Source organism: Oncorhynchus clarkii, chromosome 12 (genome assembly GCF_045791955.1).
Source record: "Oncorhynchus clarkii lewisi isolate Uvic-CL-2024 chromosome 12, UVic_Ocla_1.0, whole genome shotgun sequence".
NCBI classification, from domain to species: Eukaryota; Metazoa; Chordata; class Actinopteri; order Salmoniformes; family Salmonidae; genus Oncorhynchus; species Oncorhynchus clarkii.
The window spans coordinates 11,325,483-11,352,300 of record NC_092158.1 but is presented as its reverse complement, the minus strand read 5'-3'; the positions used below and the strand labels follow the sequence as shown (position 1 = coordinate 11,352,300).

General features: G+C 47.2%; 1 protein-coding gene across 1 annotated transcript in view; it reads left to right on the top strand.

The window, feature by feature from the left end:
• The first annotated feature begins 10,452 nt into the window (after positions 1-10,452).
• The window catches only part of LOC139421862 (zinc finger and BTB domain-containing protein 7C), a 33,642-nt gene continuing 17,276 nt past the window's right edge, over positions 10,453-26,818 (top strand). The window contains exon 1 of the mRNA XM_071172990.1: positions 10,453-10,590. The gene's annotated coding sequence lies outside the window, so the exon portion shown is untranslated. The remainder of the gene's footprint in view (positions 10,591-26,818) is intronic.

Sequence of the window (26,818 nt, the reverse complement as noted above, 5' to 3'; positions counted from 1 at the left end):
ATCGAACGTTATGCTGATGTGGCAGTACCGTTGATTTTTAAACTAGGTAGCTTGCTAGCTACACACACTCGAGCGGTGACTGTATTTCTCAGACAATGCATGTTTGGATACCGGGCGCGCGCAATCTCCATACAATTCAGACTGGGGAAAGGCGCAACCGGTCTCCCTGTCTCCGCAACCAACGGACGGGTGACATTTATACAAAAACTATTATACTGATTATTATAGACTGAAATGGCAATGGGGAATGTGCTCTGTAGAGGTAAAGTCCAATCTGTGCACGTGCTTGCCCTACACCTACCCCCTCCCTACCCCTCACCCACCCACCCTCACCTTATTCCCTACCCTGTCCCATCCCCTTACCATATATCCTCCCCTAACCCTATGCCTACCCTCTTTCTGCACCTCTCCCACCCACCCTTACATTACACCCTATCATAATCCCCCTACCCCTGTTCTCTCCATACCCCTCACCCACCTTACCACTACCCTCACCCACCTTAAAACTACCCTCACACACCTTACCACTACCCTCACCCACATTACCACTACCCTCACCCACCTTACTACTACCCTCACCCACCTTCCACTACCCTCACCCACCTTACCACTACCCTCACCCACCTTACCACTACCCTCACCCACCTTACCACTACCCTCACCCACCTTACCACTACCCTCACCCACCTTACCACTACCCCTCACCCACCTTACCACTACCCTCACCCACCTTATCACTACCCTCACCCACCTTACCACTACCCCTCACCCACCTTACCACTACCCTCACCCACCTTACCACTACCCTCACCCACCTTACCACTACCCCTCACCCACCTTACCACTACCCGCACCCACCTTACCACTACCCTCACCCACCTTAACACTACCCTCACACACCTTACCATTACCCTCACCCACCTTAACACTACCCTAACCCACCTTACCACTACCCTCACCCACCTTACCACTACCCTCACCCACCTTACCACTACCCTCACCCACCTTACCACGACCCCTCACCCACCTTACCACTACCCCTCACCCACCTTCCACTACCCACCCACCTTACCACTACCCTCACCCACCTTACCACTACCCTCACCCACCTTACCACTACCCCACACCCACCTTATCACTACCCTCACCCACCTTACCACTACCCTCACCCACCTTACCACTACCCCTCACCCACCTTACCACTACCCTCAACCACCTTACCACTACCCTCACCCACCTTACCACTACCCTCACCCACCTTACCACTACCCTCACCCACCTTAACACTACCCTCACACACCTTACCACTACCCTCACCCACCTTAACACTACCCTAACCCACCTTACCACTACCCTCACCCACCTTACCACTACCCTCACCCACCTTACCACTACCCCTCACCCACCTTCCACTACCCTCACCCACCTTACCACTATCCTCACCCACCTTACTACGACCCCTCACCCACCTTACCACTACCCCTCACCCACCTTCCACTACCCACCCACCTTACCACTACCCTCACCCACCTTACCACTACCCTCACCCACCTTACCACTACCCCTCACCCACCTTACCACTACCCTCACCCACCTTACCACTACCCTCACCCACCTTACCACTACCCCTCACCCACATTACCACTACCCTCACCCACCTTACCACTACCCTCACCCACCTTACCACTACCCCTCACCCACCTTACCACTACCCTCAACCACCTTACCACTACCCCTCACCCACCTTACCACTACCCTCACCCACCTTACCACTACCCTCACCCACCTTAACACTACCCTCACACACCTTACCACTACCCTCACCCACCTTAACACTACCCTAACCCACCTTACCACTACCCGCACCCACCTTACCACTACCCTCACCCACCTTACCACTACCCCTCACCCACCTTACCACTACCCTGACCCACCTTACCACTACCCCTCACCCACCTTCCACTACCCTCACCCACCTTACCACTACCCTCACCCACCGTACCTCTACCCTCACCCACCTTACCACTACCCTCACCCACCTTACCACTACCCTCACCCACCTTACCACTACCCCTCACCCACCTTCCACTACCCTCACCCACCTTACCACTATCCTCACCCACCTTACCACTACCCTCACCCACCTTACCACTACCCCTCACCCACCTTCCACTACCCTCACCCACCTTACCACTACCCTCACCCACCTTACCACTACCCTCACCCACCTTACCACTACCCCTCACCCACCTTACCACTACCCTCACCCACCTTAACACTACCCTCACACACCTTACCACTACCCTCACCCACCTTCCACTACCCTCACCCACCTTACCACTACCCTCACCCACCTTACCACTACCCCTCACCCACCTTACCACTACCCTCGCCCACCTTACCACGACCACTCACCCACCTTACCACTACCCCTCACCCACCTTCCACTACCCACCCACCTTACCACTACCCTCACCCACCTTACCACTACCCTCACCCACCGTACAACTACCCCTCACCCACCTTACCACTTCCCTCACCCACCTTACCACTACCCTCACCCACCTTACCACTACCCTCACCCACCTTACCACTACCCTCACCCACCTTCCACTACCCTCACCCACCTTACCACCACCCTCACCCACCTTACCACTACCCCTCATCCACCTCCCACTACCCTCACCCACCTTACCACTATCCTCACCCACCTTACCACTACCCTCACCCACCTTACCACTACCCCTCACCCACCTTCCACTACCTTCACCCACCTTACCACTACCCTCACCCACCTTACCACTACCCTCACCCACCTTACCACTACCCCTCACCCACCTTCCACTACCCTCACCCACCTTACCACTACCCTCACCCACCTTCCACTACCCTCACCCACCTTACCACTACCCTCACCCACCTTACCACTACCCCTCACCCACCTGCCACTACCCTCACCCACCTTACCACTATCCTCACCCACCTTACCACTACCACTACCCCTCGCCCACCTTACCACTACCCTCACCCACCTTACCACTACCCTCACCCACCTTACCACTACCCTCACCCACATTACCACTACCCTCACCCACCTTACCACTACCCCTCACCCACCTTACCACTACCCCTCACCCACCTTACCACTACCCTCACCCACCTTACCACTACACTCACCCACCTTACCACTACCCTCACCCACCTTACCACTACCACTACCCCTCACCCACCTTACCACTACCCTCACCCACCTTACCACTACCCTCACCCACCTTACCACTACCACTACCCCTCACCCACCTTACCACTACCCTCACCCACCTTACCACTACCCTCACCCACCTTACCACTACCCTCACCCACCTTACCACTACCCTCACCCACCTTACCACTACCACTACCCCTCACCCACCTTACCACTACCCTCACCCACCGTACCACTACCCTCACCCACCTTACCACTACCCACACCCACCTTACCACTACCCTCACCCACCTTACCACTACCACTACCCCTCACCCACCTTACCACTACCCCTCACCCACCTTACCACTACCCTCGCCCACCTTACCACGACCCCTCACCCACCTTACCACTACCCCTCACCCACCTTACCACTACCCTCGCCCACCTTACCACGACCACTCACCCACCTTACCACTACCCCTCACCCACCTTCCACTACCCACCCACCTTACCACTACCCTCACCCACCTTACCACTACCCTCACCCACCGTACAACTACCCCTCACCCACCTTACCACTTCCCTCACCCACCTTACCACTACCCTCACCCACCTTACCACTACCCTCACCCACCTTACCACTACCCTCACCCACCTTACCACTACCCCTCACCCACCTTACCACTACCCTCACCCACCTTATCACTACCCTCACCCACCTTACCACTACCCCTCACCCACCTTACCACTACCCTCACCCACCTTACCACTACCCTCACCCACCTTACCACTACCCCTCACCCACCTTACCACTACCCGCACCCACCTTACCACTACCCTCACCCACCTTAACACTACCCTCACACACCTTACCATTACCCTCACCCACCTTAACACTACCCTAACCCACCTTACCACTACCCTCACCCACCTTACCACTACCCTCACCCACCTTACCACTACCCTCACCCACCTTACCACGACCCCTCACCCACCTTACCACTACCCCTCACCCACCTTCCACTACCCACCCACCTTACCACTACCCTCACCCACCTTACCACTACCCTCACCCACCTTACCACTACCCCACACCCACCTTATCACTACCCTCACCCACCTTACCACTACCCTCACCCACCTTACCACTACCCCTCACCCACCTTACCACTACCCTCAACCACCTTACCACTACCCTCACCCACCTTACCACTACCCTCACCCACCTTACCACTACCCTCACCCACCTTAACACTACCCTCACACACCTTACCACTACCCTCACCCACCTTAACACTACCCTAACCCACCTTACCACTACCCTCACCCACCTTACCACTACCCTCACCCACCTTACCACTACCCCTCACCCACCTTCCACTACCCTCACCCACCTTACCACTATCCTCACCCACCTTACTACGACCCCTCACCCACCTTACCACTACCCCTCACCCACCTTCCACTACCCACCCACCTTACCACTACCCTCACCCACCTTACCACTACCCTCACCCACCTTACCACTACCCCTCACCCACCTTACCACTACCCTCACCCACCTTACCACTACCCTCACCCACCTTACCACTACCCCTCACCCACATTACCACTACCCTCACCCACCTTACCACTACCCTCACCCACCTTACCACTACCCCTCACCCACCTTACCACTACCCTCAACCACCTTACCACTACCCCTCACCCACCTTACCACTACCCTCACCCACCTTACCACTACCCTCACCCACCTTAACACTACCCTCACACACCTTACCACTACCCTCACCCACCTTAACACTACCGTAACCCACCTTACCACTACCCGCACCCACCTTACCACTACCCTCACCCACCTTACCACTACCCCTCACCCACCTTACCACTACCCTGACCCACCTTACCACTACCCCTCACCCACCTTCCACTACCCTCACCCACCTTACCACTACCCTCACCCACCGTACCTCTACCCTCACCCACCTTACCACTACCCTCACCCACCTTACCACTACCCTCACCCACCTTACCACTACCCCTCACCCACCTTCCACTACCCTCACCCACCTTACCACTATCCTCACCCACCTTACCACTACCCTCACCCACCTTACCACTACCCCTCACCCACCTTCCACTACCCTCACCCACCTTACCACTACCCTCACCCACCTTACCACTACCCTCACCCACCTTACCACTACCCCTCACCCACCTTACCACTACCCTCACCCACCTTAACACTACCCTCACACACCTTACCACTACCCTCACCCACCTTCCACTACCCTCACCCACCTTACCACTACCCTCACCCACCTTACCACTACCCCTCACCCACCTTACCACTACCCTCGCCCACCTTACCACGACCACTCACCCACCTTACCACTACCCCTCACCCACCTTCCACTACCCACCCACCTTACCACTACCCTCACCCACCTTACCACTACCCTCACCCACCGTACAACTACCCCTCACCCACCTTACCACTTCCCTCACCCACCTTACCACTACCCTCACCCACCTTACCACTACCCTCACCCACCTTACCACTACCCTCACCCACCTTCCACTACCCTCACCCACCTTACCACCACCCTCACCCACCTTACCACTACCCCTCATCCACCTCCCACTACCCTCACCCACCTTACCACTATCCTCACCCACCTTACCACTACCCTCACCCACCTTACCACTACCCCTCACCCACCTTCCACTACCTTCACCCACCTTACCACTACCCTCACCCACCTTACCACTACCCTCACCCACCTTACCACTACCCCTCACCCACCTTCCACTACCCTCACCCACCTTACCACTACCCTCACCCACCTTCCACTACCCTCACCCACCTTACCACTACCCTCACCCACCTTACCACTACCCCTCACCCACCTGCCACTACCCTCACCCACCTTACCACTATCCTCACCCACCTTACCACTACCACTACCCCTCGCCCACCTTACCACTACCCTCACCCACCTTACCACTACCCTCACCCACCTTACCACTACCCTCACCCACATTACCACTACCCTCACCCACCTTACCACTACCCCTCACCCACCTTACCACTACCCCTCACCCACCTTACCACTACCCTCACCCACCTTACCACTACACTCACCCACCTTACCACTACCCTCACCCACCTTACCACTACCACTACCCCTCACCCACCTTACCACTACCCTCACCCACCTTACCACTACCCTCACCCACCTTACCACTACCCTCACCCACCTTACCACTACCACTACCCCTCACCCACCTTACCACTACCCTCACCCACCTTACCACTACCCTCACCCACCTTACCACTACCCTCACCCACCTTACCACTACCCTCACCCACCTTACCACTACCACTACCCCTCACCCACCTTACCACTACCCTCACCCACCTTACCACTACCCTCACCCACCTTACCACTACCCTCACCCACCTTACCACTACCCTCACCCACCTTACCACTACCACTACCCCTCACCCACCTTACCACTACCCTCACCCACCTTACCACTACCCTCACCCACCTTACCACTACCCTCACCCACCTTACCACTACCCCTCACCCACCTTCCACTACCCTCACCCACCTTACCACTACCCCTCACCCACCTTCCACTACCTTCACCCACCTTACCACTACCCTCACCCACCTTACCACTACCCTCACCCACCTTACCACTACCCTCACCCACCTTCCACTACCCTCACCCACCTTACCACTACCACTACCCCTCACCCACCTTACCACTACCCCTCACCCACCTTCCACTACCCTCACCCACCTTACCACTACCCTCACCCACCTTACCACTACCCTCACCCACCTTACCACTACCCTCACCCACCTTACCACTACCCTCACCCACCTTACCACTACCCTCACCCACCTTACCACTACCCTCACCCACCTTACCACTACCCTCACCCACCTTACCACTACCACTACCCTCACCCACCTTACCACTACCCTCACCCACCTTACCACTACCCTCACCCACCTTACCACTACCCTCACCCACCTTACCACTACCCTCATCCACCTTACCACTACCCTCATCCACCTTACCACTACCCCTCACCGACCTTACCACTACCCTCACCCACCTTACCACTACCCTCATCCACCTTACCACTACCCTCACCCACCTTACCACTACCCCCACCCATATTACCACTACCCTCACCCACCTTACCACTACCCTCACCCACCTTACCACTACCCTCACCCACCTTACCACTACCCTCACCCACCTTACCACTACCCTCACCCACCTTACCACTACCCTCACCCACCTTACCACTACCCTCACCCACCTTACCACTACCCTCACCCACCTTACCACTACCACTACCCTCACCCACCTTACCACTACCCTCACCCACCTTACCACTACCCTCACCCACCTTACCACTACCCTCACCCACCTTACCACTACCCTCATCCACCTTACCACTACCCTCATCCACCTTACCACTACCCCTCACCGACCTTACCACTACCCTCACCCACCTTACCACTACCCTCATCCACCTTACCACTACCCTCACCCACCTTACCACTACCCCCACCCATATTACCACTACCCTCACCCACCTTACCACTACCCTCACCCACCTTACCACTACCCTCACCCACCTTACCACTACCCTCACCCACCTTACCACTACCCTCACCCTATCCTGAGCTGTTCTTATAAATTCATATTCTGTATTATGTCATGTTTTATGTTCTGTGTGGACCCCAGGAAGAGGAGCTGCTTTAGGTTCTGTGTGGACCCCAGGAAGAGGAGCTGCTTTAGGTTCTGTGTGGACCCCAGGAAAAGGAGCTGCTTTATGTTCTGTGTGGACCCCAGGAAGAGTAGGTTCCTTATGTTCTGTGTGGACCCCAGGAAGAGTAGGTTCTTCAGGTTCTGTGTGGACCCCAGGAAGAGTAGGTTCTTTATGTTCTGTGTGGACCCCAGGAAGAGGAGCTGCTTTAGGTTCTGTGTGGACCCCAGGAAAAGGAGCTGCTTTATGTTCTGTGTGGACCCCAGGAAGAGTAGATTCCTTATGTTCTGTGTGGACCCCAGGAAGAGTAGGTTCTTCAGGTTCTGTGTGGACCCCAGGAAGAGTAGGTTCTTTATGTTCTGTGTGGACCCCAGGAAGAGTAGGTTCTTTATGTTCTCTGTGGACTCCAGGAAGAGTAGGTTCTTTATGTTCTGTGTGGACCCCAGGAAGAGTAGGCTCCTTATGTTCTGTTTGGACCCCAGGAAGAGTAGGATCTTTAGGTTCTGTGTGGACCCCAGGAAGAGTAGGTTCTTTATGTTCTGTGTGGACCCCAGGAAGAGTAGGTTCTTCAGGTTCTGTGTGGACCCCAGGAAGAGTAGGTTCTTTAAGTTCTGTGTGGACCCCAGGAAGAGTAGGTTCTTTATGTTCTGTGTGGACCCCAGGAAGAGTAGGTTCTTTATGTTCTGTGTGGACCCCAGGAAGTGTAGGTTCTTTATGTTTTGTGTGGACCCCAGGAAGTGTAGGTTCTTTATGTTTTGTGTGGACCCCAGGAAGAGGAGCTGCTTTAGCAACAGTTAGTTGGGCTCCTAATAAAACACAGAAAAGAGTGAATGTCTTCCCTTTTAATGATCTATTCTCTGTCCAGTCGTTGTCCTTGGTTTGTGATCAGAATGAAAGGCCAACAGCGATTAGCCAGGCGTTTGAGACCTTGCTGAGGGGTTTTATGGTAATCAGTGTAGTAGTAGTGGGCCACTGCTAATTGCATTGTTTTAAATCACTGTGTTGAGAGGGACTCATTACGTTTTCAATGATATTTCAAATTAAAATGACTCAACGTATGAATGTGTTTGTAGAAGTTAAAACAAGCAACAATTGTGTAACAGCATATTTAATTTGAAGCAGACATTCTTGTTTGTGTGCTATTGTATTACTGTAAGTATTTTAATAGTGCACAGCACACCTGTTTTCTAAGGCTGGTTCTTCACAAGCAATGAAAACCAAACATCCGATTTTGGGGCCATTTAATTGCAGTGCCCAACCTGATACTTGGGCCCCTCCCTTGTACGCCTCTGTGCTTTGGGAGGGTAATACTGGGAGACGTAGATGTTGACAAATTTTCCAAAATAGTGGACACATTTACAAATTTGAGACAAAAATAAACAAGCAAGGAAACAAGAAAGATTTGTAGCTACTCTTTTAATACTGTACAGCTAAAAAGAAGAACAAAAACTCAGTATGAGGTCTGAGGCGCGACCTTGATCGACCCAAAGAATATAGGTATGCAGTAGGTCTATACTTGGTAAGCATTGACATCACTAATTACACCTTTTCATTATGTTCTCAATACGAGTCTAAAGAGCCTTCACAATGATGTGTGTTTCTACCTGCCACCAGGTACCAACCGACACACACCAGCACACACCCAACGCGATCACACAATCAGCCCACCACACCACAGCACACACCCTGACCCAACATAAAAAGAAAGATAGCCCACCACACCACAGCACACACCCTGACCCAACATAAAAAGAAAGATAGCCCACCACACCACAGCACACACCCTGACCCAACATAAAAAGAAAGATAGCCCACTTATGTCATTGCCTTTCTTCACTGTTATTTGCCTTTGTAATATTATATTGCTTAATTCCTGGCAGCAAGGGCTTTGTATTGAGCCCCTACCACAACCCTAGACAACCCCAGTCCTAGCCCCAGTTCCAGAGCACCAATTTCAGCCTAAGCTCCAATCCCAAACCCAGTCCCAGTTCTAGAGACCCAGTCCCAGTTCTAGAGACCCAGTCTCAGCTACTATTTCAGTTCCAGCCCCAGTCCAAACATACCCCAGTTCTATTCCCAGCCAAAGTCCCAGACCAGACCCACCTGGGTTTCAGAACCAGCCCTAGCCCCAGCTATTGTTTCAAACCCAAGCCACAGACCTGGCCATAGCACCAAGCCTTATCATAAACCCAAACAAATCCAGTTCTTGTCCCAGGCCCAGCCCCAATGCCATTACTGTGTGAGCAGGTTGATTTGTAGGCTTGGCCTGTGTGTGCGTTACTCTCCTACCCTCCTCACAGCACAGGTGGACGTGTGGGGAACACTGCCAAATAGTTGGGCCTGGAGAGAGGGAGGGGTTTTGGTAGGTAGGTGGGTGGGTGTTCACATTTTAACTGTTGGTAATGCTCAATTTCCCCACACTTCCTAAATCAGTGACACACCTTCAGAGCAAAGTCGAGCTCTTCTGTCTCTGTCTACCTCTCTTTGTTTCTCTCTCACTTTCGCATGCCTGCCACAGAGGACAGGACTCTGCTTCCTGACAGACAGGGACTGAGAGTAGCGTGAGAAGAAGAAACTGAAATCCAAAACGCCTATCTGCTAAAAGGTCAGTAAACATCTTTCGTTCACACCAACTCATTATTAAAGATGTCTGTTGTAGTGAGTAGAGTTCCGTGTTCACATTATGATACATCCTCAGGGTTTATTTTACATTATAGGGTCTGCATGTACCCCACACTTACTGCCTAAACTGTGGCTGGTCTCATTTCAACAAGTCTCTCCTTTACTAGAAAGTCAAACTGTACAGAGGAAGCAGTACAATTGATGATGACTTGTTGACTAGATTGCAGTGCAGTCACTCTGTTGTGTGTTGGTTATTGTCAGAAGCATGTAATGTCTTAGTAATTACATCACAAAATCATGCACATGAATGCACTTGTGGTAATATAATGCCTTGGCATGACAGTGACATCTCCTTGTTGTCTTGAGACTTCCTCAAGAGCATCTTCAATGGAATACTGGAATGGGTTTGAAAAAGGCTAACATAATAATAAAGTGACCGAATAGCACTTTCAAACAGTTATATCAGAAAATTATACAACAACATTTTAGTAAATCTTACAGATTTTACATAACAGAAATGTATATATTTTTATTAACCACCCGCAACAACATTACACCCTCATAATCGTGTATAAATGTCATTATGCCCAGAAATAGAGAGAATCCAGCGGGCCGGCTCTCAATGGACAAGGCTATATCAGGCTATATTAGGTTATATCATTCTATATCAGGTTATATCAGGTTATATCAGGTTATATCAGGCTATATCAGGCTATATTAGGTTATATCATTCTATATCAGGTTATATCAGGTTATATCAGGCTATATTAGGTTATATAATTCTACATCAGGTTATATCAGGTTATATCAGGTTATATCAGGCTATATTAGGTTATATCAGGCTATATTAGGTTATATGATGTTAATTCAGGCTATATCAGGCTATATTAGGTTATATCAGGCTATATCAGGCTAGATTAGGTTATATCATGCTACAGTGCCTTGCGAAAGTATTCGGCCCCCTTGAACTTTGCGACCTTTTGCCACATTTCAGGCTTCAAACATAAAGATATAAAACTGTATTTTTTTGTGAAGAATCAACAACAAGTGGGACACAATCATGAAGTGGAACAACATTTATTGGATATTTCAAACTTTTTTAACAAATCAAAAACTGAAAAATTGGGCGTGCAAAATTATTCAGCCCCCTTAAGTTAATACTTTGTAGCGCCACCTTTTGCTGCGATTACAGCTGTAAGTCGCTTGGGGTATGTCTCTATCAGTTTTGCACATCGAGAGACTGACATTTTTTCCCATTCCTCCTTGCAAAACAGCTCGAGCTCAGTGAGGTTGGATGGAGAGCATTTGTGAACAGCAGTTTTCAGTTCTTTCCACAGATTCTCGATTGGATTCAGGTCTGACTTGGCCATTCTAACACCTGGATATGTTTATTTTTGAACCATTCCATTGTAGATTTTGCTTTATGTTTTGGATCATTGTCTTGTTGGAAGACAAATCTCCGTCCCCAGTCTCAGGTCTTTTGCAGACTCCATCAGGTTTTCTTCCAGAATGGTCCTGTATTTGGCTCCATCCATCTTCCCATCAATTTTAACCATCTTCCCTGTCCCTGCTGAAGAAAAGCAGGCCCAAACCATGATGCTGCCACCACCATGTTTGACAGTGGGGATGGTGTGTTCAGGGTGATGAGCTGTGTTGCTTTTACGCCAAACATAACGTTTTGCATTGTTGCCAAAAAGTTCAATTTTGGTTTCATCTGACCAGAGCACCTTCTTCCACATGTTTGGTGTGTCTCCCAGGTGGCTTGTGGCAAACTTTAAACAACACTTTTTATGGATATCTTTAAGAAATGGCTTTCTTCTTGCCACTCTTCCATAAAGGCCAGATTTGTGCAATATACGACTGATTGTTGTCCTATGGACAGAGTCTCCCACCTCAGCTGTAGATCTCTGCAGTTCATCCAGAGTGATCATGGGCCTCTTGGCTGCATCTCTGATCAGTCTTCTCCTTGTATGAGCTGAAAGTTTAGAGGGACGGCCAGGTCTTGGTAGATTTGCAGTGGTCTGATACTCCTTCCATTTCAATATTATCGCTTGCACAGTGCTCCTTGGGATGTTTAAAGCTTGGGAAATCTTTTGTATCCAAATCCGGCTTTAAACTTCTTCACAACAGTATCTCGGACCTGCCTGGTGTGTTCCTTGTTCTTCATGATGCTCTCTGCGCTTTTAACGGACCTCTGAGACTATCACAGTGCAGGTGCATTTATACAGAGACTTGATTACACACAGGTGGATTGTATTTATCATCATTAGTCATTTAGGTCAACATTGGATCATTCAGAGATCCTCACTGAACTTCTGGAGAGAGTTTGCTGCACTGAAAGTAAAGGGGCTGAATAATTTTGCACACCCAATTTTTCAGTTTTTGATTTGTTAAAAAAGTTTGAAATATCCAATAAATGTCGTTCCACTTCATGATTGTGTCCCACTTGTTGTTGATTCTTCACCAAAAAATACAGTTTTATATCTTTATGTTTGAAGCCTGAAATGTGGCAAAAGGTCGCAAAGTTCAAGGGGGCCGAATACTTGCGCAAGGCACTTGCGGTTATATCAGGCTATATCAGGCTATATCAGGTTATATCAGGTTAATTCAGGCTATATCAGGCCATATCATCCCATATCAGGCTATATCAGGCTATATCATGTTATATCAGGCTATATCAGGCTATATCAGGTTATATCAGGTTAATTCAGGCTATATCAGGCTATATCATCCCCTATCAGGCTCTATCAGGCTATATCAGGTTATATCAGGCTATATCAGGCTATATCAGGCTATATCAGGCTATATCAGGTTATATCAGGCTATATCAGGCTATATTAGGTTATATCATGCTATATCAGGTTATATCACTGACTGACAGATTCATATCAATGACTGACAGATTCAATTATTCATCTAGAATTATTGTGCCCCCGTCACATTGCATAGACATCTGTTGTAGATGCACGCTAGTCTGAGATTTCCTTTCAAACCATAAGTGAGAATGAGTTTGGATCAGGGCTCCTTCATTCTCCCTACATGTCAGTCATTAGTCAATGATTGATATCTGATGATGATTACACCAGCAGACCCACCCTGCAGAGAAAGGTGTGTGTGTGTGTGTCAACACTCGAAAAGGGTTACTTAAGCAATAAGGCCCGAGGGGGTGTGGTATATGGTCAATATACCACGGCTAAGGGCTGTTCTTATGAATGACACAACGCGGAGTGCCTGGATACAACCCTTAGCCGTGGTATATTGGCCATATACCACAAACCGCTGAGGTGCCTTATTGCTGTTATAAACTGGTTACCAATGTAATTAGCACAGTAAAAATACACGTTTTGTCATACCAATGGTATACGGTCTGATATACTACGGCTTTCAGCCAATCAGCATTCAGGGCTCGAACCACCCAGTTTATAATTGTGGATAGCCAACATGTGCCACCGTAGCGCACCACACCTCTGTCTATTGAATATAACTACCAGGGCTCTTTCATTTCAGTCACTCACCGGGACAACAAGGTTTATCACAGTTGAACCTGATCCCAGAGGTTGTTTTGTTACAGCATTCCGGATACATTTACCCTGTGTGTTAACAATACAACCCAGGCACAGCCAGCCTCTTTCGCGTGTGTGTGCGCAGCAACAGGCAGTACAATGGGAATGCAACAGGTAGTACAATGCTCAGACAGGCATGTTTACAGTGGAGTACCAACATCCCACATGGCAACAACCCTGCCATGTCTCTTTCTACCCTCCCCTGCCTTTGACTCAAAACCACAAGTATGGCCGCCGGGCACTTCAATCCATCCCGCAAGACATATATATATTTTTTAAATACTTATTTAATATATATATATATATATATATTTTTTTACACATTTTTTCTCCCCAATTTCATGGTATCCAATTTGTAGTAGTCACAGTCTTGTCCCATCGCTGCAACTCCCGTACGGACTCGGGAGAGGCGATGGTTGAGAGCCGTGTGTCCTCCGAAACACAACCCAGCCAAGCCGCACTACTTCTTGACAATGCCCATCCAACCCAGCCGCACCAATGTGTCGGAGGAAACACCGTACACCTGCCGACCGTGTCAGCGTGCATGTGCCTGGCCCGGCACAGGAGTAGCTAGAGCGCGGTGGGACAAGGAATTCTCAGCCTGCCAAACCCTCTCCTAACCCGGACGAAGCTGGGCCAATTGTGCGCCGCCTCATGGGTCTCCCGGTCACAGTCAGCTGTGACACAGCCTGGGATCGAACCCGGGTCTGTAGTGACGCCTCTAGCACTGCGATGTAGTGCCTTAGACCGCTGCACTACTCGGGAGGCCCCTGCAAATTGATTTTAACTAACAATTGGTCCCCCAAAAAATGCGTCCCTCCGTTGAATTTCAAAATCCCAAAGTGGCCATCGAGCCAAAATGTTTGTCCACCCTGATCTAGACGGTCATTTAACAATAACAGTACAAGCTACACGATAATCCATTCATACAATACTGAGGTGTAATAATAGCAGCTAAATTATCATCCATAGTCCCATAGTGGACAGATAAATTATCATCCATAGTCCCATAGTGGACAGATAAATTATCATCCATAGTCCCATAGTGGACAGATAAATTATCATCCATAGTCCATAGTGTTTTAATGCCTGCTGAGGCCCTGTCCTATAGTGTTATAATGCCTGCTGAGGCCTTGTCCTATAGTGTTATAATGCCTGCTGAGGCCTTGTCCTATAGTGTTATAATACCTGCTGAGGCCCTGTGGCCCTGTCCCATAGTGTTTTAATGCCTGCTGAGGCCCTGTGGCCCTGTCCTATAGTGTTTTAATGCCTGCTGAGGCCCTGTGCCCCTGTCCTATAGTGTTATAATGCCTGCTGAGGCCCTGTGGCCCTGTCCCATAGTGTTATAATGCCTTCTGAGGCCCTGTCCCATAGTGTTGTAATGCCTGCTGAGGCCCTGTGGCCCTGTCCTATAGTGTTATAATGCCTGCTGAGGCCCTGTCCCATAGTGTTGTAATGCCTGCTGAGGCCCTGTGGCCCTGTCCTATAGTGTTATAATGCCTGCTGAGGCCCTGTCCTATAGTGTTATAATGCCTGCTGAGGCCCTGTCCCATAGCGTTATAATGCCTGCTGAGGCCCTGTCCCATAGTGTTATAATGCCTGCTGAGGCCCTGTGGCCCTGTCCTATAGTGTTTAAATGCCTGCTGAGGCCCTGTGGCCCTGTCCTATAGCGTTATAATGTCTGCTGAGGCCCTATCCTATAGTGTTATAATGCCTGCTGAGGCCCTGTGGCCCTGTCCTATAGCGTTATAATGTCTGCTGAGGTGTAGTGTTATAATGCCTGCTGAGGCCCGTTCCTATAGTGTTATAATGCCTGCTGAGACCCTGTCCTATAGTGTTATAATGCCTGCTGAGGCCCTGTCCTATAGTGTTATAATGCCAGCTGAGGCCCTGTCCCATAGTGTTATAATGCCTGCTGAGGCCCTGTCCTATAGTGTTATAATGCCTGCTGAGGCCTTGTTCTATAGTGTTATAATGCCTGCTGAGGCCCTGTGGCCCTGTCCTATAGTGTTATAATGCCTGCTGAGGCCCTGTCCCATAGTGGTTATAATGCCTGCTGAGGCCCTGTCCTATAGTGTTATAATGCCTGCTGAGGCCTTGTTCTATAGTGTTATAATGCCTGCTGAGGCCCTGTCCTATAGTGTTATAATGCCTGCTGAGGCCCTGTGGCCCTGTCCTATAGTGTTATAATGCCTGCTGATGCCCTGTGGCCCTGTCCCATAGTGTTTTAATGCCTGCTGAGGCCCTGTCCTATAGTGTTATAATGCCTGCTGAAGCCCTGTGGCCCTGTCACAGTAACATGACGAGAAACTAGCTCATGGTCTGCGGGCTTTAAGGGGCTGTCTCTGCAGTGTGTGTGAGTGTGTGTGAGTGGTCATGTGTGAGTACCATCCTCTTCCACCTCCTCATCAGGTTGTGTTGTGTGTGAGTAAGCAGCCATCACAGAGCAAAGCAGCTGAACAGAGGAAGTGGGAGGATACTTGAAAAGGGTGGGAGGAGACTTGAAGAGGGTGGGAGGAGGCTTAAAGAGGGTGGGAGGAGGCTTGAAGAGGGTGTCGTGGGTGGGAGGTCTGATCACTGCCAAAAAAGCAAGTTTGGGGGATTTGTGTACTCTGTGTTACTCACGAACAAACGCCGTTTTCAAATCGTCAGGCATACACTCACACACCCAGAGCTCTCACCCTCCCTCTCTTTCTGTCCCTCTATCTATTTCTGTTCCTCACACACACACACACACACACACACACATACACACACACACACACACACACACACACAAACACACACACACACACACACACACACACACACACACACACACACACACACACACACACACACACACACACACACACACACACACACACACACACACACACACACACACACACACACACACACACACAACCTATCTCTCTCCCCTTCTCTCTATTCAATTTAAATTTAGCTATCTTTCTCTCTCTCTCACTCTCACTCTCACGCTCTCCTTCTTGCCTCATCTCTCTCTCTCTCTCTCTCTCTCTCTCTCTCCCTCTTGCCTTCTCTCTCTCTCTCTCTCTCTCTCTCTCTCTCCCTCTTGCCTTCTCTCTCTCTCTCTCTCTCTCTCCCTCCCTCTTGCCTCTTCTCTCTCTCTCCCTCTTGCCTCTTCTCTCTCTCTCTCTCTCTCTCTCTCTCTCTCTCTCTCTCTCTCTCTCTCCCTCCCTCTTGCCTCTTCTCTCTCTCTCTCCCTCTTGCCTTCTCTCTCCTTCTCAATTCAATTCAAATTGCCAAAACAAGTGAAATAGATAATAAACAAGTGAAATAAACAATAAAAAAATTAACAGTAAACATTACACTCACAAGTTTCAAAAGAATAGACACATTTCAAATGTCATCTCTCTCTCTCTTGCCTCTTCTCTCTCCCTCTCCATCTCTCTCTCTCTCTCTCTCTCTCTCCTTGCTCTGAAGATTGAATAGACTGACATGCAATAGTGTATGGCTTAGTCAATCACTTGAGACAGTTTCCCTCCAATCCTTGTCCTCGACTCACACCGTCTTTCCCCCAATGCTAAAGGAATCTAAAATGATATACTGGTAATAGGCTAGTGTGAACCAAGTCTTTATACGGCCAAAAAACAACAACAAAAATATCATGGATCAGTTTAGGGATTTACAGTAAACTGCTTATAATAATTTTATCTGAACTAGAATATCAAACCTCAAATATGAATGTTGTACAGTAATTGTCTTGAACACAAAGCATACTGTATGTGACATGATGGTGATAAAGTCCTTGAGAAGAGAATCTTTCTACTGTTAGTTATGTAGGAGTTTCCTGTGTGGACAAGCGAGCTCATCATAAATAGTCCTGGTAACCACTGGCAACCCCCTGAGCAGAGCTCACTTTCCACCTAGCCTCTCCTAGCCTGCACAGTCACGACTCTCAGACGATCAAGTGAAATGAACTCAAAGTAAATCAACAAGACAACAACAGACTGGAAGAACAGAAAATTAGACCACATAATTTGGTACGTCTTTCGAAGATCTGTGTTGAAGAAGTGGGTCTTACCAACCTGTGTGATGCGGGACATGGGGAGGGAAGGGATGTCCGTTTAAAGAAGACGTGAGTGTGTGGGCTGTAGTGTGTGCTGTACTTCGGAAGGCTGCAGTGATCTTCCCACCCACCCCAGACACACAGCAACTTGTATGGGTCTGGTTCATGAAAGCAGATTACTCTACAGTACATTCCCATGCTCAGAGAGACATGCTGACAAAACATTCCCATGATCAGAGAGACACAGTGACAGTCTGAAGATTGACACGGGACAAGGCTAGCCACTAGACTAGGATGGCCCAACCTGTACAGTATCTGATAGACACAGAGCACCTGCTACGGGCCAGACTGTGTGAGTGCATGTTTTAGAGTGTGGGTGGGGGCGCATTGTGCATACTTGTATACACGGATGTCTGTGTGTGACCATGTGCGTGCCTGTACTGTACTATATGTGCCCACTTGTGTCTATCTCTGTCTGTGTGCATGTGTGTTTCTCGCTGTCTGTTGTGTACCGGTCTCTGTGTGCCTGCACTGTAAGTGTGTGTGTACCTTGGCGTGACAAGCATCTGTCTGCCCTGCCCTACAGCCTGGCTGCTTTTAATTAGGAGGTGCCAGAGCGCCCCAGGGCAGACAGAGGCTCTCCGCCTCTCCCTCCTCTACTCTCGTCTCTCCTCCCTCCTCCCTCCTCTCCTTCCTCGTCTTCTCCTCTCTCTTCTACTCTCCTCCCTCCTTTCCTCTCTCCTTCCTCCTCTCTCCTCCCTCCTCTCCTCTCTCCTCCTCCCTCTCTTCTCTCCTCTCCTCCTCTCCTCTCTCCTCTCATCTCCCCTTGTCTCCCTCCCTAGTCTCCCTTTTCTGTCCTCTCCACTTCCTCCTCTATCCTCCTCTCCCTTCCTCCTCTCTCCTCTCTCCTCTCATCTCCCACCTTTCATCTCTCCTTTCCTCTCCCCTCCACCCCCTTATCTCTCCTCCTCTTCTCTCGCTCCTCTCCTCTATCCTCCTCTCCATCCCTCCTCTCCCTACTCTCTCCTTTCTCCTCCTCTCCCTCATCCCACTCTCTCTCTTCTCCTCCTGCCCCTCCCTCCTCTATTCATCTCCCTCTTATCCTCCCCCTCCTCCTCCCCCTCTCCCTCATCCCACTCTCCCTCTTATCCTCCCCCTCCTCCTCCCCCTCTCCCTCATCCCACTCTCTCTCTCTTCTCCTCCCCCTCCCCTCCCCCTCCCCTCTCTCCTCCCTCCATTCCTCAGCCTGGCCTCCCCCTCGTTATCATCAGCAGAGCCAGGAGATGTCCTCACTCACCCCACAGACCCACACACTGGAAGCACACACACACGCACGCACGCACGCACACACACACACACACACACACACACACACACACACACACACACACACGCACACACACACACACACACACACACACACACACACACACACACACACACACACACACACACACTATGACCACCTGTGAAATAAGCCAGCCAAAGTATAGCTATCTCTCTGTCTGGCTGGTTATACTCATATATGGTTGTGAGTAGATTGTGTATTACAGTACATCTCTCCAGAACATGTATATTTCTGGTAATTAAAAAAAACTCCCAACCAGATTAGGATGTTTAGAAACAGACAAAACAAGAGGAATAGTTTCAGTATGTCAGCAGAAAAACAGCTCTGAGCCTGAACTCATCCTGAATAGTGGGCTACTTAGAGGTGAGCTGGTCTAATGACCTTGCTGTGTGTGTGTCTACTGTACTGTACTGCCTGTAAGCTGTCCTTGGAGATGGTTTTTAAGGAGGTCTGTCTGTCTGGTCTGGCAGGTGGGAGATGCGGGGTCTATCTACAGTGGGCATAATAGCTGGCAGAGCTGAACTGTGTGGGGGGGGGGGGGGGGGCTCCCCCCCTGCCTCGGCCCACGTCTGCTTCTTTTCCACAGCAACCTTGTCCTCCAGACAACAAGAGCCACATGGTGTGGAGTGGGTTGGGGGGTTGTGGCAGGTGGGGTGGTGGGGGGCAAGATGGCTGGCCTCTGGGTTGGCCTACTCTTACCCATGAAACTGCACTAGCAGCAGAACAGCCCAAACCCACAAGCCTCATTGGTTTACTTTAAGTGGCTGTAGAACAGATTTCTTTCCCCTTTGACCCCTACAGTACAAACAGTAACAACGCAAACAGAAACACACATTTAGGCCTAAAGGCCTTGTCTCCCTTCAAATCAGTTCAGCTGTCGATGATCGAGAGAGCCTTGTTTGCTTAACTAATTTTATGTAAGATCTATGCCAGTCTCTGTGCCAGTCTGCCCCTCCTCATGGGTAAGAGATTGAGAGCCGATCTGCTGCTGAGAGCTGAGTATGGCATGCTGGGAACACAGCGGGTGGAAGCAAACAGGTACTGCAGTGCCCAACACTTACTCAGACCCAGCCTCCTGTGCAGTGTGAACAGACTGCACGAACCCTTAAAGACAAGTCCAACTGAGATGGAGCAGTATTTAACCCCTTGTTAGGGAAGCTCTTCAGAGATGGACCAGTATTTAACCTCTTGTTAGGGAAGCTCTTCAGAGATGGAGCAGTATTTAACCTCTTGTTAGGGAAGCTCTTCAGAGATGGAGCAGTTTTTAACCTCTTGTTATGGAAGCTCTTCAGAGATGGACCAGTATTTAACCTCTTGTTAGGGAAGCTCTTCAGAGATGGAGCAGTATTTAACCTCTTGTTAGGGAAGCTCTTCAGAGATGGAGCAGTATTTAACCCCTTGTTATGGAAGCTCTTCAGAGATGGACCAGTATTTAACCTCTTGTTAGGGAAGCTCTTCAGAGATGGAGCAGTATTTAACCTCTTGTTAGGGAAGCTCTTCAGAGATGGAGCAGTATTTAACCCCTTGTTAGGGAAGCTCTTCAGAGATGGAGCAGTATTTAACCCCTTGTTAGGGAAGCTCTTCAGAGATGGACCAGTATTTAACCCCTTGTTAGGGAAGCTCTTCAGAGATGGAGCAGTATTTAACCCCTTGTTAGGGAAGCTCTTCAGAGATGGAGCAGTATTTAACCCCTTGTTATGGAAGCTCTTCAGAGATGGACCAGTATTTAACCTCTTGTTAGGGAAGCTCTTCGGAGATGGAGCAGTATTTAGCCTCTTGTTAGGGAAGCTCTTCGGAGATGGAGCAGTATTTAACCTCTTGTTAGGGAAGCTCTTCGGAGATGGAGCAGTATTTAACCTCTTGTTAGGGAAGCTCTTCGGAGATGGAGCAGTATTTAGCCTCTTGTTAGGGAAGCTCTTCGGAGATGGAGCAGTATTTAACCTCTTGTTAGGGAAGCTCTTTGGAGATGGAGCAGTATTTAACCTCTTGTTAGGGAAGCTCTTCAGAGATGGAGCAGTATTTAACCCCTTGTTAGGGAAGCTCTTCAGAGATGGACCAGTATTTAACCCCTTGTTAGGGAAGCTCTTCAGAGACTTGCGGAGAACAAACATTAGAAGATTATAGGAAATACTTGTTAAGTTTTTAAGCATTAAAACAAACCTCAGATATGTGTCGCTAGTAACTAATTTGACAAATTTTTGTTATTTGTTTTAAAAATCTATACACAGTGCCTTCAGAAAGTATTCACCCCTAACCATATTCAGCCTGAATTCAAAATGGATTAAATATACTTTTTATAGTTTTATTATTTGTATTTATTAATTTGATTTACCTTTATTTAACCAGGAAGGGCTCATTGAGATTTAAAATCTATTTTTCAAGAGCGTCCTGGCCAAGATAAGGAGCACCAAGTCATTACAAAAATTACAGACAAACAACATGAAAAACTACAAGTAATCTAGTAAAAACCATAGAATTCTCACCCATCTACACACAATACCACATAATGATAAAGTGAAAAGATGTTTTAGATTTTTTTCGCAAATTTATTGAAAATGAAATACAGAAATATTGAATTAACTTAAGTATTCACACCCCTGAGTGTTAGCATCACCTTTGGCAGCGATTACAGCTGTGAGTCTTTCTGGGTCTGGGTCCCTCTCTGTTTATATATACCAAGACTCCCTCTCTGTTTATATATACCAAGACTTCCTCTCTGTTTATATATACCAAGACTCCCTCTCTGTTTATATTTACCAAGACTCCCTCTCTGTTTATATATACCAAGACTCCCTCTCTGTTTATATATACCAAGACTCCCTCTCTGTTTATATATACCAAGACTCCCTCTCTGTTTATATATACCAAGACTCCCTCTCTGTTTATATATACCAAGACTCCCTCTCTGTTTATATATACCAAGACTCCCTCTCTGTTTATATTTACCAAGACTCCCTCTCTGTTTATATATGCCAAGACTCCCTCTCTGTTTATATATACCAAGACTCCCTCTCTGTTTATATATACCAAGACTAATATTTAGTGGCTTTCCTGTTTATATATACCAAGACTCCCTCTCTGTTTATATATACCAAGACTCCCTCTCTGTTTATATATACCAAGACTCCCTGTCTGTTTATATATACCAAGACTCCCTCTCTGTTTATATATACCAAGACTAATATTTAGTGGCTTTCCTGTTTATATATACCAAGACTCCCTGGCTGTTTATATATACCAAGACTCCCTCTCTGTTTATATATACCAAGACTCCCTCTCTGTTTATATTTACCAAGACTCCCTCTCTGTTTATATATACCAAGACTCCCTGTCTGTTTATATATACCAAGACTCCCTCTCTGTTTATATTTACCAAGACTCCCTCTCTGTTTATATATACCAAGACTCCCTCTCTGTTTATATATACCAAGACTCCCTCTCTGTTTATATATACCAAGACTCCCTCTCTGTTTATATATACCAAGACTTCCTCTCTGTTTATATATACCAAGACTCCCTCTCTGTTTATATTTACCAAGACTCCCTCTCTGTTTATATATACCAAGACTCCCTCTCTGTTTATATATACCAAGACTTCCTCTCTGTTTATATATACCAAGACTCCCTGGCTGTTTATATATACCAAGACTCCCTCTCTGTTTATATATACCAAGACTCCCTCTCTGTTTATATATACCAAGACTCCCTCTCTGTTTATATATACCAAGACTCCCTGTCTGTTTATATATACCAAGACTCCCTCTCAGTGTACTTAAACTCTCACAATGTAGGCTACAACACATTGCAACCACCAGGAATAAGGCTGCGGTCTCGCTGGACACTCCTAAGGGGACGTTGGCCTACGGTATGCATGAGGACAAGTCTATCTTGCTACAGAATGTGAGGAAGCATGTGAGCATTCAAGTACTAACATAACACATGTTCCTATAACGACACAATAATTCACTATAAACAGACCCATCTAGGTTTTGGCAAGAACATTTTTGGGATGTTGATTTGACTTAAACGATATAGGGTTGTTTAACAAGCTTTATTCTGCTATGCCAAACGCCAACTTGTACCATTTTAGTAGTGACCTTGACATGAGTAGAGGTCTATCATAGAGAATGGGGAGATCTGAGTTAAACATCCTTATGTAACTAACTCGTATTACTTGTTGTTATTGGCAGAGAGGTTTGGAACTCTCTTTCTTATTGGTCTACTAACTCATTTACCTCTTGGTGATGTCACCATGGAAGGCCGAAACTCCCACCAAAACAGGCTGAAATTTCAGGCGGTCTTTTCAAACAGCTCTTACACTGAAAGGGCATTATCATCATTTTCACAATTTCACAGTATTATTCCAACCTCATAGTGTACATAAATCTCAGGAAAATACATATTTTTTGACTGCACTGGGTCTATAATAACATAATATCAATGGAATTGAAACATATTTGTTTAACAAGATTCATTTGACTAAACCAAACTCTGGTACCACATAAAAACAACAACATTCAGAACCTGTTTAGATTCTAATTTTGATGAGCGAAATTGCAAGAATTGACCAAAATCCTATAATACTGGTCATTACATATTAAGCAATAGGGTTGATCTAGGAAATGATGTCCTAATGGGCCAGTCTGTCAGTAACAGAAGCTATCCTGTGAAAGTGTCCTGTCATGGTAAAACAAGGGGCTTGTAAAATTCAGGAAACACTGGGAGAGAATGAGATCTACATTGTTATGTTTGTCCTGGCTGTGATGCCATAGACACCGAGCAGTGAGTTCATTGTTATGAGACAAGAAAAAATGACTTCCTTTGCCATCTCACTTTTTCATTGCCTTAAAGTTCAGTGAAGCCCACCCCTCTGAGAGTGTGTGAGGTTTTTCAGTCTCTCTATTGCTCTCTTTCACTCTCTCTTGCCCACCTATCAAAGTCCACATGCCAGACAGATACTTTCCCTTTCTAAATTGAAGAAGCGGGTGACCACATCTTTTCTCTTTTTTTTCTGTTCTATGTCAACACCCTGGTCTTAGGAGTCTGTCCTCCACCTCTACAGACGGGCTGAGCAGTATAATATAGCTGAGCAGTATAATATGGCAGATCAGTATAATATAGCAGAGCAGTATAATATAGCAGAGCAGTATAATATAGCAGAGCAGTATAATATAGCAGAGCAGTATAATATAGCAGAGCAGTATAATATAGCATATAGCAGAGCAGTATAATATAGCAGAGCAGTATAATATAGCAGAGCAGTATAATATAGCAGAGCAGTATAATATAGCATATAGCAGAGCAGTATAATATAGCAGAGCAGTATAATATAGCAGAGCAGTATAATATAGCTGAGCAGTATAATATAGCAGAGCAGTATAATATGGCAGAGCAGTATAATATAGCAGAGCAGTATAATATGGCAGAGCAGTATAATATGGCTGAGCAGTATAATATAGCTGAGCAGTATAATATAGCAGAGCAGTATAATATAGCAGAGCAGTATTATATAGCTGAGCAGTATAAAATAGCAGAGCAGTATAATATAGCAGAGCAGTATAATATAGCTGAGCAGTATAATATAGCAGAGCAGTATAATATGGCTGAGCAGTATAATATGGCAGAGCAGTATAATATAGCATATAGCAGAGCAGTATAATATAGCAGAGCAGTATAATATGGCAGAGCAGTATAGCAGAGCAGTATAATATAGCAGAGCAGTATAATATAGCAGAGCAGTATAATATAGCAGAGCAGTATAATATAGCATATAGCAGAGCAGTATAATATAGCAGAGCAGTATAATATGGCAGAGCAGTATAATATAGCAGAGCAGTATAATATAGCTGAGCAGTATAGCAGAGCAGTATAATATAGCAGAGCAGTATAGCAGAGCAGTATAATATAGCAGAGCAGTATAGCAGAGCAGTATAATATAGCAGAGCAGTATAATATAGCAGAGCAGTATAATATAGCAGAGCAGTATAATATAGCTGAGCAGTATAGCAGAGCAGTATAATATAGCAGAGCAGTATAGCAGAGCAGTATAATATAGCTGAGCAGTATAGCAGAGCAGTATAATATAGCAGAGCAGTATAGCAGAGCAGTATAGCAGAGCAGTATAATATAGCAGAGCAGTATAATATAGCTGAGCAGTATAATATAGCAGAGCAGTATAATATAGCAGAGCAGTATAGCAGAGCAGTATAATATAGCAGAGCAGTATAATATAGCAGAGCAGTATAATATAGCAGAGCAGTATAATATAGCAGAGCAGTATAATATGGCAGAGCAGAATAATATGGCTGAGCAGTATAATATAGCAGAGCAGTATAATATAGCAGAGCAGTATAATATAGCAGAGCAGTATAATATAGCAGAGCAGTATAATATAGCATATAGCAGAGCAGTATAATATAGCAGAGCAGTATAATATAGCAGAGCAGTATAATATAGCTGAGCAGTATAATATAGCAGAGCAGTATAATATAGCAGAGCAGTATAATATAGCAGAGCAGTATAATATAGCAGAGCAGTATAATATAGCAGAGCAGTATAATATAGCAGAGCAGTATAATATAGCAGAGCAGTATAATATAGCAGAGCAGTATAATATAGCATATAGCAGAGCAGTATAATATAGCAGAGCAGTATAATATAGCTGAGCAGTATAATATAGCTGAGCAGTATAATATAGCAGAGCAGTATAATATAGCAGAGCAGTATAATATAGCAGAGCAGTATAATATAGCATATAGCAGAGCAGTATAATATAGCAGAGCAGTATAATATAGCTGAGCAGTATAATATAGCAGAGCAGTATAATATAGCAGAGCAGTATAATATAGCTGAGCAGTATAATATAGCAGAGAAGTATAATATAGCAGAGCAGTATAATATAGCAGAGCAGTATAAAATAGCAGAGCAGTATAATATAGCAGAGCAGTATAATATAGCAGAGCAGTATAATATAGCATATAGCAGAGCAGTATAATATAGCAGAGCAGTATAATATAGCATATAGCAGAGCAGTATAATATAGCAGAGCAGTATAATATAGCAGAGCAGTATAATATAGCAGAGCAGTATAATATAGCAGAGCAGTATAATATAGCTGAGCAGTATAATATGGCGGAGCAGTATAATATGGCAGAGCAGTATAATATGGCTGAGCAGTATAATATAGCAGAGCAGTATAATATAGCATATAGCAGAGCAGTATAATATAGCAGAGCAGTATAATATAGCAGAGCAGTATAATATAGCA